We start from the raw sequence: 12,036 nt of genomic DNA on the forward strand, positions 1-12,036 counted from the left end.
CCCCCGAGTAGAAGCCGACAAAAGCCCCGCCACCGCCTAACATCATTTCGTGATACAGAAGAAGGCCCCTTGTACATTACATTGAGATAAGGGGAACAATATTAATCTTCCTCAGATTTTCAATGACATTTGGGATTCAGTGTCCTTTGTGTGTATTATAAAAGCGCGTTGAAGATGACACTTTGAGATCGATGAACAATGTCTCGTTTGAGTTACACTCCCAAAACACAGAAGACTTTCTGTCAGCTTTCTTAAAGGTCACACCAAAAAGCGGAAATAATTGTGCCTTCATCGGATATTTGACTACGTATCTGCTACGCTGATCAGCCAACGAAAGCCGAGAGCATGGTGCGCTTTGTCTTGAACAAGATTTTCACTGTTATGCTGTAAATACGTTCTCTAACGTTTATTGACTTCTGGCGAACTAAACTATCTATCAATAGACAATAACTCGCCCTCTAACATCCGTAATTTCATTTCCTCCACCAATTTGCTGGCATTCAATAGGAGAAAGAAATGGCTCAGCCAGTAATTGCCGGTCACCCTTTTCTCTGTGAATACAATAATTTACGGCATTTTCCACAAATGGTAGTTGGAATTCTGTGAATATTTGATGACGCTCCTCCAACGCTGCTTCTTTTCACAAAGTCAATTTCTGGGCAATATACAGAGCAACATTGCATATCAGCGCTCGTTACCTGTTAGAAGATTATTAGCGCGATCTGCTGTTTGATTACTGTCATTTGGCATCTTTGCCATATCTAGCTCAAAAGTACACCTTACCAATTACAGGGAAGTTTCCTATTGTAAAACTTACAGCAATCCTTCCGATTTTTGGCTTCAACATTTTTTCGAGGTGGACATATTCATGAAGGAATGCTTTAGTTCTTGTCTAAACATGACAAACAAACATATATATACGCACTACGTATTCATGCATACATAAATACATACATACATACACACACACACACACACACACACACACACACACATACATCATACATACATACATACATACATACATACATACATACATACACATACATACATACATACATACATACATACATACATACATACATACATGTACATACATACATACATACATACATACATACATACATACATACATACATACATACATACATACATACATACATACATATATACATGAGCTGCTGTATCTCTTCAGTCAGCCTTCGTCCTGCCTTTGACTCTGTTGAATCGTTGATCGTCACAAGGTATATCACATTTAAAAGGTCAGAGGTTGATATTTAATGATGTACCATTGTCTTTACTGGCAAACTCCTTAAGGACGCACCAGTAGATCACGATAGTGTCCGCTTGCTTTTAAGTATTCTTTGGTGCGCTCGTGAATTCTAAATTGCTGTAGAAAAGTGATACTTGTCAGAGGTTAAGAGAAAATGCCCCCTCGGGAGAACAAGTAACCTTTTAGTGAAGTAGGCATCATTCTTGTAAAATCATTACAGTTACACGCGCAGCTGTATGAAGGAAACACAATCACTCGGCTAGAACTCTTGAAAGAAGTTTTGCCGATAGTCGCATAATACAGGTTTACGTAAGTTTCTTTCTCAAAGCGAGCGTGAGCATTTGTAACAGTAAATTTGATACTCGAAGTTTCAAAATCGCAAACATTTAGACGGTTTTCTCCCGGACCGGTAATGTCTCGGTATCCGTTGCCTAGGTCAATTTTTTCTAGTTTTTACGATTAATTGTACCAACTTAAGAGGGTTTTTACCACATCGACCATATTACTCCACATCTGCCGCGTTGTAGTAGCTACATTAGTCGAAAGCAAGTTTTTTGTGCGAAATGATATCTCGTACTACCGGGAATATCATACTTTATGGCTTTGAAAAACTTCCACGGCTCTCCTGTTCGGGAGAAATATGCACTATACTTCGCATATTGATTGGAAATTAGTTTTTCTGGATTCAATCGTGTTCCCGTGAGAGACAATCATTGTTGTCCGTCGTTTGTAGTGCCTCTCAGCTTAATGTGGTTCCTCCATTATCTTTCCTTCTGCGGTTTTCGCCGCAAGCCAAAACTACATTGAGATTTACTGCTCATTGAGGTAATGCAAGCTCACAGCAATGCAAGAACGAGGACCTTGCATTGATTCTGCTTTCAAATATTGAGGTTTTGTTTTCTGTATTTTATTACGAGAGTCGAGGAAAATGCAGAGAGCGCGAACTGAGCAAGATAAAACCATATACGTTACAGGGAGCGGGTAAAATGTACGGATTCTCCACCATTTCAGTAATTGCCAAAAACAAAATGCAAGGACTTCGTTGATATTTCTAGAAGTAATTTCCAGTCGAACCTCCCAGTTGACTTATTCAAAACTGTACAGTTTAAATTTTCTCTCTTCTCGCCGCAAAAACTTAAATGAATGTCATGTGACCTTTATGAAAGCAAGATTTTGCGGCAATCATATTTGCTCCAAAGTCTTCGCACAGAAATGACGTCATGGAACCGCGCCTTTTTTCGCTTTCCTGCGCATCACTGTGACTCGTGAATTGAAATATTTCATCGTGATGTAAGGTTTGATTCAGGTACTAAAAATCTTTAAAGAGCCGACCTGCCAAGACTCGTTTTAAAAAGCTGAATCGAAACAAAAATAATCATATCCCTGAATAAATGCTCGTGTTTGTGCAAGGCATAAAAGCTTTATGCTTTACTGTACTTCTTACGTACAACACAATGGTCTCTCTCGCAAGCAATAACTTTATATGTACGCTGTCGAGTTTGTTTTCTTCACGCCCAGTCCCGAGCGTGAATCTGACAATGCTCAACCTAATTGAAAAGAATGGAAATGAAAATATTTATTATGCGCTCACAACGGATAGCGCCAGCTGGGTATGTCGCCTCAAAGATCCACAAGCTCTCTCCGAATTGGCAAAATCTGGTTAGATTTTTGTATCATTAAAAATAATTGTCTGTTATTCCGCGCTGTGTATACGAAACCATAGTATTTCAAAGAGTTGCACTCCACAACTTCCATGTCGAAAGGTACTTTTTGTTGATAATTTTTCCAGTAAGGAAAACAAGAAACTTCCATTATTGCGTGAAAACACCAATATTCGCCGTACTCTCTTTGTAAAAAAGTCGAAGACGAGAGGTTTTACCATGAGCTGCCATGTTCATTTCTGCTAGCTGTGCTACTCAGTTTGTTGCTTCCATTTTTTAGATTAGGAAGTTGATAGGACAATGCACACTCTTTTTCTGACATTAGACATGCCGATGGGTAATAAGAAAATGCCATGAATTTATTACACCGCTTCAATCGAAATACATCAAGTTTGCTATTAATGAAGCTAGATAGCATAGAAAAGAAACGAAACAAACTTTAAAAACAGACTTAAGTCATATGTTTCTTGGTACTTTAGTTGTCAGGACACTGTGAAGGGTCTTTTTGCGTTTATCCATGAACTAAAGAATTATTTGAATAATCAATGCAAAATACGGCGTAACTGTTACAGTACTTCGTGCAAGGTTTACAGCGTCTTGTAATACAAGTACCAATCCGGCAAAAGTTATTATTAGGGTTATGGTTCTATTATACTACAAAATTTTCTTCCTTGCGATCTTTCATCAGACGAAGACTGAGAGAAATTAATTATAAGAAGGGGATAATGGTTTCTGGAAATCGTTGAGGTAAGCACGTCAATGGGGGGGGGGCATCGAAGAGGGTTGGTTTCAAACAGCAACGATCACTCTGAACGTAACATATTAGCTTATCGCACACATGTTGAAAGTGCACAATTAGGGTTCGGCACGTCTATCGCTGACTGTATAACATGAACATCTGTCAGACAAAATGACAAGTCGCCAGGTAATCCGGTGTCGGTTACAAGGTGTGGCAGTAGCATTGTCACGAAATAGGCAATTCCATCAGGAAAAGAGTCACTTCCTTCAAGCTATGAAAATCATGTTAGACAGATGGAGGTATCCCGCGAGCTTTGCTATTTGCGTCAAAACAACAGTTTTACCTTTTGTATTTCCTGGAAAGTCTCTTATCAAAGTCTTTATCATGATTGTCGTATTTCCTGTCTCCCCGATCACAAAAATGCTTAATCTCGTCTGAGTTTACGAATGTCCGCCTTACATAAATCCGCTCTACAGGTTACACAATGTTTGCACTTTTAAATATAAAAATGACCTTTGTTGTTGTTCAAACCTCTAAAGCGGTTGACATTGTCGTATGGTCAAAGTATACAAAATGTTTACATGCCCTGCTGTAAACACATAGCAAACCCACATTTATTTAAGATTAAAACTCTCAAAGGACCACTGCATGAAAACCCAATAATTCAGATAAATTCACATTAATGAGTTGCCTGTATTATAGTATAATACACGTGAATTCACATGAATCCACGTGAATACAGGCTTGCTGAATACAAAAAAATGGATTCTTGACTGTATTCATCTGTATATGCACTCTTCAGCTAAAATACAGGCAATAATCCATGTTAATACAGTAAGTATTATAGGGTTTTCATGCAGTGGACGTCATCACGCCAAAAAGGTTCTATTGCATTCCGCCGAAAGTGATTGGAAAACCACACGCTGTTATTCTCATTGACACACGTGAGATATTTCGTTGCTGTTCAAACATTGCTTTCATAAAGGTTCATACGATTCCAAATAAACTGCGTATCTTTTTTCTCTCACCCTTTAATCGACGAAAGTCTAAAATGCAACAGCATCGAAAACGATCACTCGTAGTTAATTGGCCATTACTTGCAAAGCATGAATGTGGTGAAGTGGAGTCACATTGTGTAGGCTCATCCATTTGCCCTGTCACTTTTACAAACTGCTACTTTCCCTCAGAGGTAACCACCGTCATCCTTGTGTTTTCATTTTAGGAGAACCACTCATGTCATGTGGCGTCCGCATACAGTTGATTGCTCTCATTTGCGTTTGAACAACGTTTACAGGGCCCCATGTTTTGATGATTGTGTGACTGTCTTTGTATGTGTGTAGCAGATGGACACAAACGCTGGATATGCCTGTCCAAGAATTCTGCTGATTAGTTTTTTATGACATGCCGGGCACCACATGCCCTATTAATGGATGTCACAGATTTCAGTTTTACATACACTAACGGTAAATCGGTCAAGCAGCCATGAGAAACACGGGCAGTAATATTTTACCGGTTTGTGCTAGAGGTAAAAGACATTTGTTGTGCAGGGCTTCTCGGAGGCAATACAGTTGGTTACGGAAACCCCGTATCAAGTTGTTCGTGGGTCTGCATAATTGCATGTTAAGGTATCTTTGACTACACAATTTTATGTACTAGACCGGCCAGGGCCTGTCAACCACTTTGGAATGGCATGACGTCGCCCAAAGAGTTACATTAGATGAACTCCATACCCAATTTGTGTGGGCAAAAGTCTATGTCTGTCTGTCCCACAAGCGGACGCTGAGAGGGTGAATTATAAGGACGAGCATAGGAATTATATTCAATGTTTTACACGATGAAACGAAAGAAGAGTAACCTGAGTTTTAGAAAAGTTAAAAGATAATATCACAGACCACAGAGAGTAACCCCTGTATCGTTTTGGCGAATCAGTAGAAACATTTGATTTTTGTGCACGATTTCCTGTCAACTGGTGCCCAGGGGGTTCATTTACTGTGGCCAGATTGAAGATAGTGGATATAAGATATTTTCTTTGAATTGTTAGTAACATAGGGAGTCCACTCATACCATCACTAATTATTTAAACCCCTAAGATAATCCGTTGTAGTTCGCAGCAAATGGCGTGTTCACCAGTCTTCCCCTCTTTTCAAACCTAGACACAAATGGTGTGTGGCTATTTCCGTAAGTTAAATGGTTTTGAAAAAATGAAAAGAAAATTAAAGCATTCGCACAGGAGTTGAATGCTAGAACCAGGTCGAGGGTGACGTCACTCTAAAACGGACATAAAACGGGGACAATAATGACTATTGCAGCGGCAACAATAAACTCTACTATAGGGACATTTTGGTTTAGGGAACATGCTTCGTCATAAGTGCATACTAAATGGGAACATTAAATTCACCAAGTAAAATAATCCTCGAATTACTATCATCGAGAGACTTGTTATATTGTAATAAAACGAGAACGTGCTTACAAGGGAAATGACTGTGTGCGTCCTTGCCCATTTATGAGTACGGGTGGACGATCAGGACATTCGTTACTTCAGCTTGGGGACAAAGGATGAAACATGCTTTTTGGTTCGGTTTACTGGAGAAAAGGAGGGTCAAATGTCATGTGTTCATGGCTGTCAATATAACCTCTGTACGCCAATCGAAGAGTAATTTGGATCTACACTGGAACATATCCTAAGTAAGATTAATCGAGGATTATGGATGACGATGCAAGCGCGAGAAAATTCCAACCAAGATTACTAAAATACTAGTTTTGGTATGGAACTATGCATGGCTGCGGTAGCGTCTCAAGCTCGCGCGAAAAAAATTCGAAATTTGTGACACCACAAAAGATTTTTAAAAGGGATGCGCAAAGAGGACAGGAAGACCCTGACCGCAAACGTCACTCAAACTATCTTGTTAAATTTTGATTACAGCATTATTTGTTCGGATACGAACATATCAACATAATGCAAAATAAGAACTTATAAGGATAATCTATGTGTACCATATATATTCCGTTGTCTTCTTCTGCAAAGTTTGCCTGTTTCTGTTCAGATAGCTACGAATTTCAAAGTAGTGCACTCTCCAAATGCAGTGTCACAAATTGTAGTCAGGTTTTACACTGGAACAAATTGGTGCTAGGCTTAAGATCTTAAGCTTTGTATAATCATAAAAGTTTATAAGAAAGATAATATTTATATTCATATTTATTGTAATATTGCTCTGCATCCCTGCATCGAGCACATTACCCCTATGAGAAGATACAAACAATTTTGGTATATATATATATATATATATATATATATATATATATATATATATATATATATATATATATATATATATATATATATATATATATATATATATATATAGTACAGATATCCCATTGTCTTATCGATATTAGGTATTACTTGTGTAACGCCAAACTTCCTACCGTGTTGTATGGAATGTTCTAGTAAGCGGTGTATACAAAACGAGGAGTTCAAGTGTCAGAAAGTTCAAATTTTACAGATTCGTTTATTACAACCAATCGGCGAAAGGCTCCTGCGGGGTCTTAAATGTTTTGAAATACAATCAGATGCACTTTTCAATATTTATAAAACAAATTTCCAACAGTGTTTTGTTAGTCGTATTGTGACATTTACAGCGAATTCCAGCGGTTATCTTCCAATCAGAGAGTTTGTAAACTCCTGAACCCTGAATATAATGTGCACGACTCAGTAGACCAGTTTTATCGCATTTTTTGCAACATATCCTCTAAAAAAATAACAAGCGCTGTTCCTTTTATCGGGGCCTCACTTAATTGGACAGTATTTGGTGCACCAAAATGTGCAGTTTTGTATGGTCTAACACAGAGTTGTGGCGCAGGCGGTTATAATAACACGGCCTACAGAATGATGCCTCTTTTTGATATTAGCCATTGTGAATTTCAAATAGTTGGACTGCGTGCGCTGTATGATTTTCTAATCAACGAGACTAGTCGTCACCTCTCCCCTCGATAGTTGACAATTTATCACAGTGTATTTTAATCAAGTAGGCATTAATAAAACAGTTCGAAAAAATTGAGATATCAGCCTGCCCAAATTTAATCAACAACGATTTAATTATTACACTTCACGGTATGATCTACTCTGTAACTCGACTGCATGTCAAAAAATAATGGAAATGATGCATCAAAGTTTTTTCGTCCCACTGTTTCAATAAATCAAAACCAAGTTTGTTTGATATGATAAATACACTTGGAGTAACTGAAGCATGGAAAGGCTCGCTCATAAATAGATGTATTCAGAGTTGAGTTTTCTATGCCAGTATTTAACTCTCCGTAGTTAGTAGTTAAACGTTAACACCTGTTGCACGATCTTTTTTGTTCAAAACAAAGGGGAAGCTAAAACAGCATTTTTACTGTCGCAGTGTCGAAAAACAAACTGGAACCGACATGTCAAGAATAAAATCCGGGCGCCATGCATATATCTGATGCGTCGCGTTTGCGTGGGTGCTCAGCGATGAAACATAAGAGCAGTCTTTAAGGGAGTATGACATTGGACAAAAGTTCTGCAGGGCGAAAGATTGTTAAACATTAGTTTCAGTCATGCAAAATTTTGAAAAATAAAGTATTTACGTGAACGTCGACCCATTAAAAAGTGAAGGTCATGATAAAAATAATATGCATGCTACAGAAATGAAATTTTGAATTCAAAGAAATAAAATTTTAGAATCAGACCATCTCCTCCCTTGATAAAACGGTCCATCACAAACGGGCACCTAGTCGTATAAGAAGCGGCATTTTAGCTTCTGACGGCGGCCACCCTGGAAGGTTTGACTGTATATGGAACTCTAAGCTTCTATAGACATGCCGTTTGTAGCAGAGCCCGGGAGTTATCAGATCTTGTCGGGATGATTAAACATTCTCACTAAACGGATCGTGGCAGTCCTATCAGGGTTCTAGACTTTGTGGAGTATAGTCATGAAATTCTATACACTTATACACTTGTCCGTCCATGCTTCTGCCTTTATGAATATATACATGTCTCATGTCTGCCTATCTCCCGGAGCTTTTTCTACTTATACTTTCTACGTCTTTACTGTCTGTCTGTTTGTCTGTTCGTCTGATCCTCCCTTGTGCTACCTTTTGTTCTGTCCCTCTTTCTCTACACCCCTTCACCCCCTCTTAAAATAACTAGCAAGCATTACATGGTTCGTATGAACGAACAGCTTTTAGCCCACTCTGAGCAGATTATTGCCGACTCACTAAATTATGTATTCCATGGGATATACACGAAGAGCTTAGTGTGCGTGCTGAGATCGTGGCAGGCTTTTGGTCATAAAGTTTTCATTATGTGGAATATCACGTGACCATATTTTCAAAATATGGATAGGCCGTTTTGGAGCTCAGCATTACCCAGCGCCGGGTTTGTGGACAGAGGGTCTCTGTGTTCCACCTTTTCAAACCTGAAATTCGCTGCACCAAACGGAAACAGCAAACTTGGTTTGCATTCTCTGTGTGTGTGATTCAGACAGTCGGGGTAAACACTAACCAAATCTATTTATATGGTATACCTTATTGAAGCGTACCGGTGAGCCCTCAAGTAACTCAACCCAACCATGAATAGGTCAGGTGGTGAATAGGCCGCCACAAACCGCCATAAAGAGTAATCAATGGCCGCGAAAGATCGACATAACTTGTATTTGACTCACAGCACAACCGCCATCCGGTCGGTCGCTCCATTTCAGTGAACAGCCTAAGGAGAAATACGCACTCAAATTGTCTCTTTGCACTCGATCAATAACATCAGTTATAAAAGTGAAAACTCTATTATAAATATCGGGGGTGGCTTGTTGCCAAGATTGATATGCATACTCTCCTGTCTATCAATAAAAACGCACAGTTAGGGCGAATGTAAAATACGCAGTACAATCGCAAGCCTTGTTGTCCCTGCTCCCAAAGGACCGCTCTCTCAAAACGGAAAACCAGTTACATGGATGAATTAATAATCAGACCTTTTAAGGTCAGTTGCTAATCAAATAAGTCTGGCAAAGTTCAATCTGTAGCAAATGTGTAATTAGTGGAAACTAGATCGCTGTTCAAATTTGATTAGGACCCCATTTACCCATTTAAATGTCAATAGGAGGGCAGCAATGCATAGGCACTTGCCAATAATGAATGTTGTAAGTCAAATAGCGTTAAATAGTAACTGGCATCGTCCCCACTCAAACCTTTTAGAAAACTCAATGAATATGTTGTAGGTTGAAACCATCACAATGGTTTTGTAGATGCAGATTGATATTGCAAATGGGTGCTTTGTGACTACAGCGAAATGTGAGCTTCAATGGTATGCTACTTTTAAAAGCTAATATATGAGAGAGAGAGAGAGAGAGAGAGAGAGAGAGAGAGAGAGAGAGAGAGAGAGAGAGAGAGAGAGAGAGAGAGAGAGAGAGGACACACGACAGACAAAGAAAGTTAGAGAAACGGAAGCAGAGATATGCACGGATAGGTAAACAGACACGAACATACAGACACCAGGCATGTAGACATAGCAGCAGAATGAAAATCGATCAAATTGTAATATTAGGGACTATGATATCTTGAAGTAGCTTCAATCTTCTTCAATCTTGTCCCGATAAAAAATGTCAAACGCGCGCACAGGTCGCGTGTTAAGCGAACTCGCAATGCAGAAGACGTCTACTAGGAAGGGTTCACGCAAAATGAAATCACCGAACAATTGATGATAGCCATCGACTAGAAGAAAGAAGCGAGCTCACCTCTCAACGGACCGCCTTCCTAAGGTACAGCCAGCGAAGCCTCAGTGCGCCTGTCCGGAAATTCTGCAAGGAAAGATAGACATCAATTTTACGATTAGAAGCACGCTTGAGACACAATCGGGAAATGAAGGGAAACGAAACAAAATGAATAGAGGTGAGGAAAACGCACCAATTTGACAGACCTCTCAGGTTGCCGTACTTTTTGCAGCGAGTCGATCTGCCCGCCTATACAGTCATCCAATCAGAGTACAGAAAACTATATTTCAGGAACACTGAGATCAACCCGGAAAATTTTGATCAAAAGTGGTACCCAAATCGGTTTCGTCGTCAAAGCCTCACTCGGACACACAAAAAAACTTTGAGACTTTCAAGGAAAAAGTGGTCGGTTTGTCCGGAAAACGATTATGACAGAATGCCGTCACATGCCACGTAGCATTTGTTCCTACGTGTGATATACTCTACTTGCATCAGAGTAATTTCCAAATTACAAACATTTTTACGGTTTCTACTGGAACACGATAATGTCGCGCGTCGGCATAGCACTAATGCAGGGAGTTTAGAATTTCGTGTGGCCTACGATGATTGGAATCGAAGAATGACAATGTTGACGCAGGAAGACAAACGTGACAAATTTATCTGCCTAGGTGGTGCTTTGCTCTTAAGTTATTCGATATAGTTTTCAGAAATTAGAGAGAAAGAAAAAGAGCGCATTCTTGTCGATTCAGCCTTTCAAAAATATGAAATAAGAGATGGAAAAAAATGAGAGTCGCCTTGCAAATGCAGAAAGCTGTCATGGTGACATTTATATTAAAACAGTACCGTGACACAAAAGTATGAAGTTTGTTCGCTTGTATTATGACTGTAAATTACGGTTTCCACTGGAACACGATAATGTCGCGCGTCTAAGGTAATATACGCCTCGAAGGTGAAAGATTTAAACTTTTGCTCAAACTTTCCTCAATGAAACTTTCGACCATTCTCTTACCAAAGCAAGAATAAAACTCAGGTGTCACCGTGCAAACTTTGATACGAGAGAAACAAATTACTTGAAATTTCATGATATTTGAAATTCAAAATGGCCGCCATCCCTATGTTTACTCTATGGGGAAAAATATAATTTTCGATTTTCGAAAAACTAAGAAGGTGAAAACTTTTTCTTTCACCAAGATTTTTAAAACCGGCCCCAACAAGTAGTAGATCAGAAGAGAATTGATAAAATTTGAAAGCCCAGATTTCTGTCCCCGAGGCGTGTTCTACCTTAACAAACAAACAGACACTGTCAGACTAAAGCGAGGGGACCAAAAGGAATTGAGATGACAAAGCGGTTGATTCTTCGGAATTGGAAACCGCTGGAAAGAACATAAGATTACAGAATCACAATAAGACAGATGCCATTGCAAAAACAAGTATATCTGGGATTGCCTTAGAGTCACAAAAATGACAACGCGAAACACCTGCCGGTGAACGACAGAAGAAATTGAGAGCAATTTATCATCACTCTTGCGAGGCGTTCCAAAGCGCCAAAGACGATGTATGATGAAATTTGACAACGATTGTTGGCAGAAGCAGCGAATGTTTTGTAAATGTTTCAGAATTTCCTCCCACACATGA

The 12,036-nt window shown here is 39.2% G+C and overlaps 1 long non-coding RNA gene across 1 annotated transcript in view; it reads right to left on the reverse strand.

Moving 5' to 3' along the window:
* LOC139126024 (uncharacterized) overlaps positions 1-12,036 on the reverse strand; it is a 118,299-nt gene that overhangs the window by 28,956 nt on the left and 77,307 nt on the right. Inside the window, exon 3 of the long non-coding RNA XR_011550436.1 lies at positions 10,426-10,488. This is a non-coding gene — a long non-coding RNA (uncharacterized lncRNA). The remainder of the gene's footprint in view (positions 1-10,425; positions 10,489-12,036) is intronic.

Source organism: Ptychodera flava, assembly GCF_041260155.1.
Source record: "Ptychodera flava strain L36383 chromosome 3 unlocalized genomic scaffold, AS_Pfla_20210202 Scaffold_26__1_contigs__length_13983176_pilon, whole genome shotgun sequence".
NCBI classification, from domain to species: Eukaryota; Metazoa; Hemichordata; class Enteropneusta; family Ptychoderidae; genus Ptychodera; species Ptychodera flava.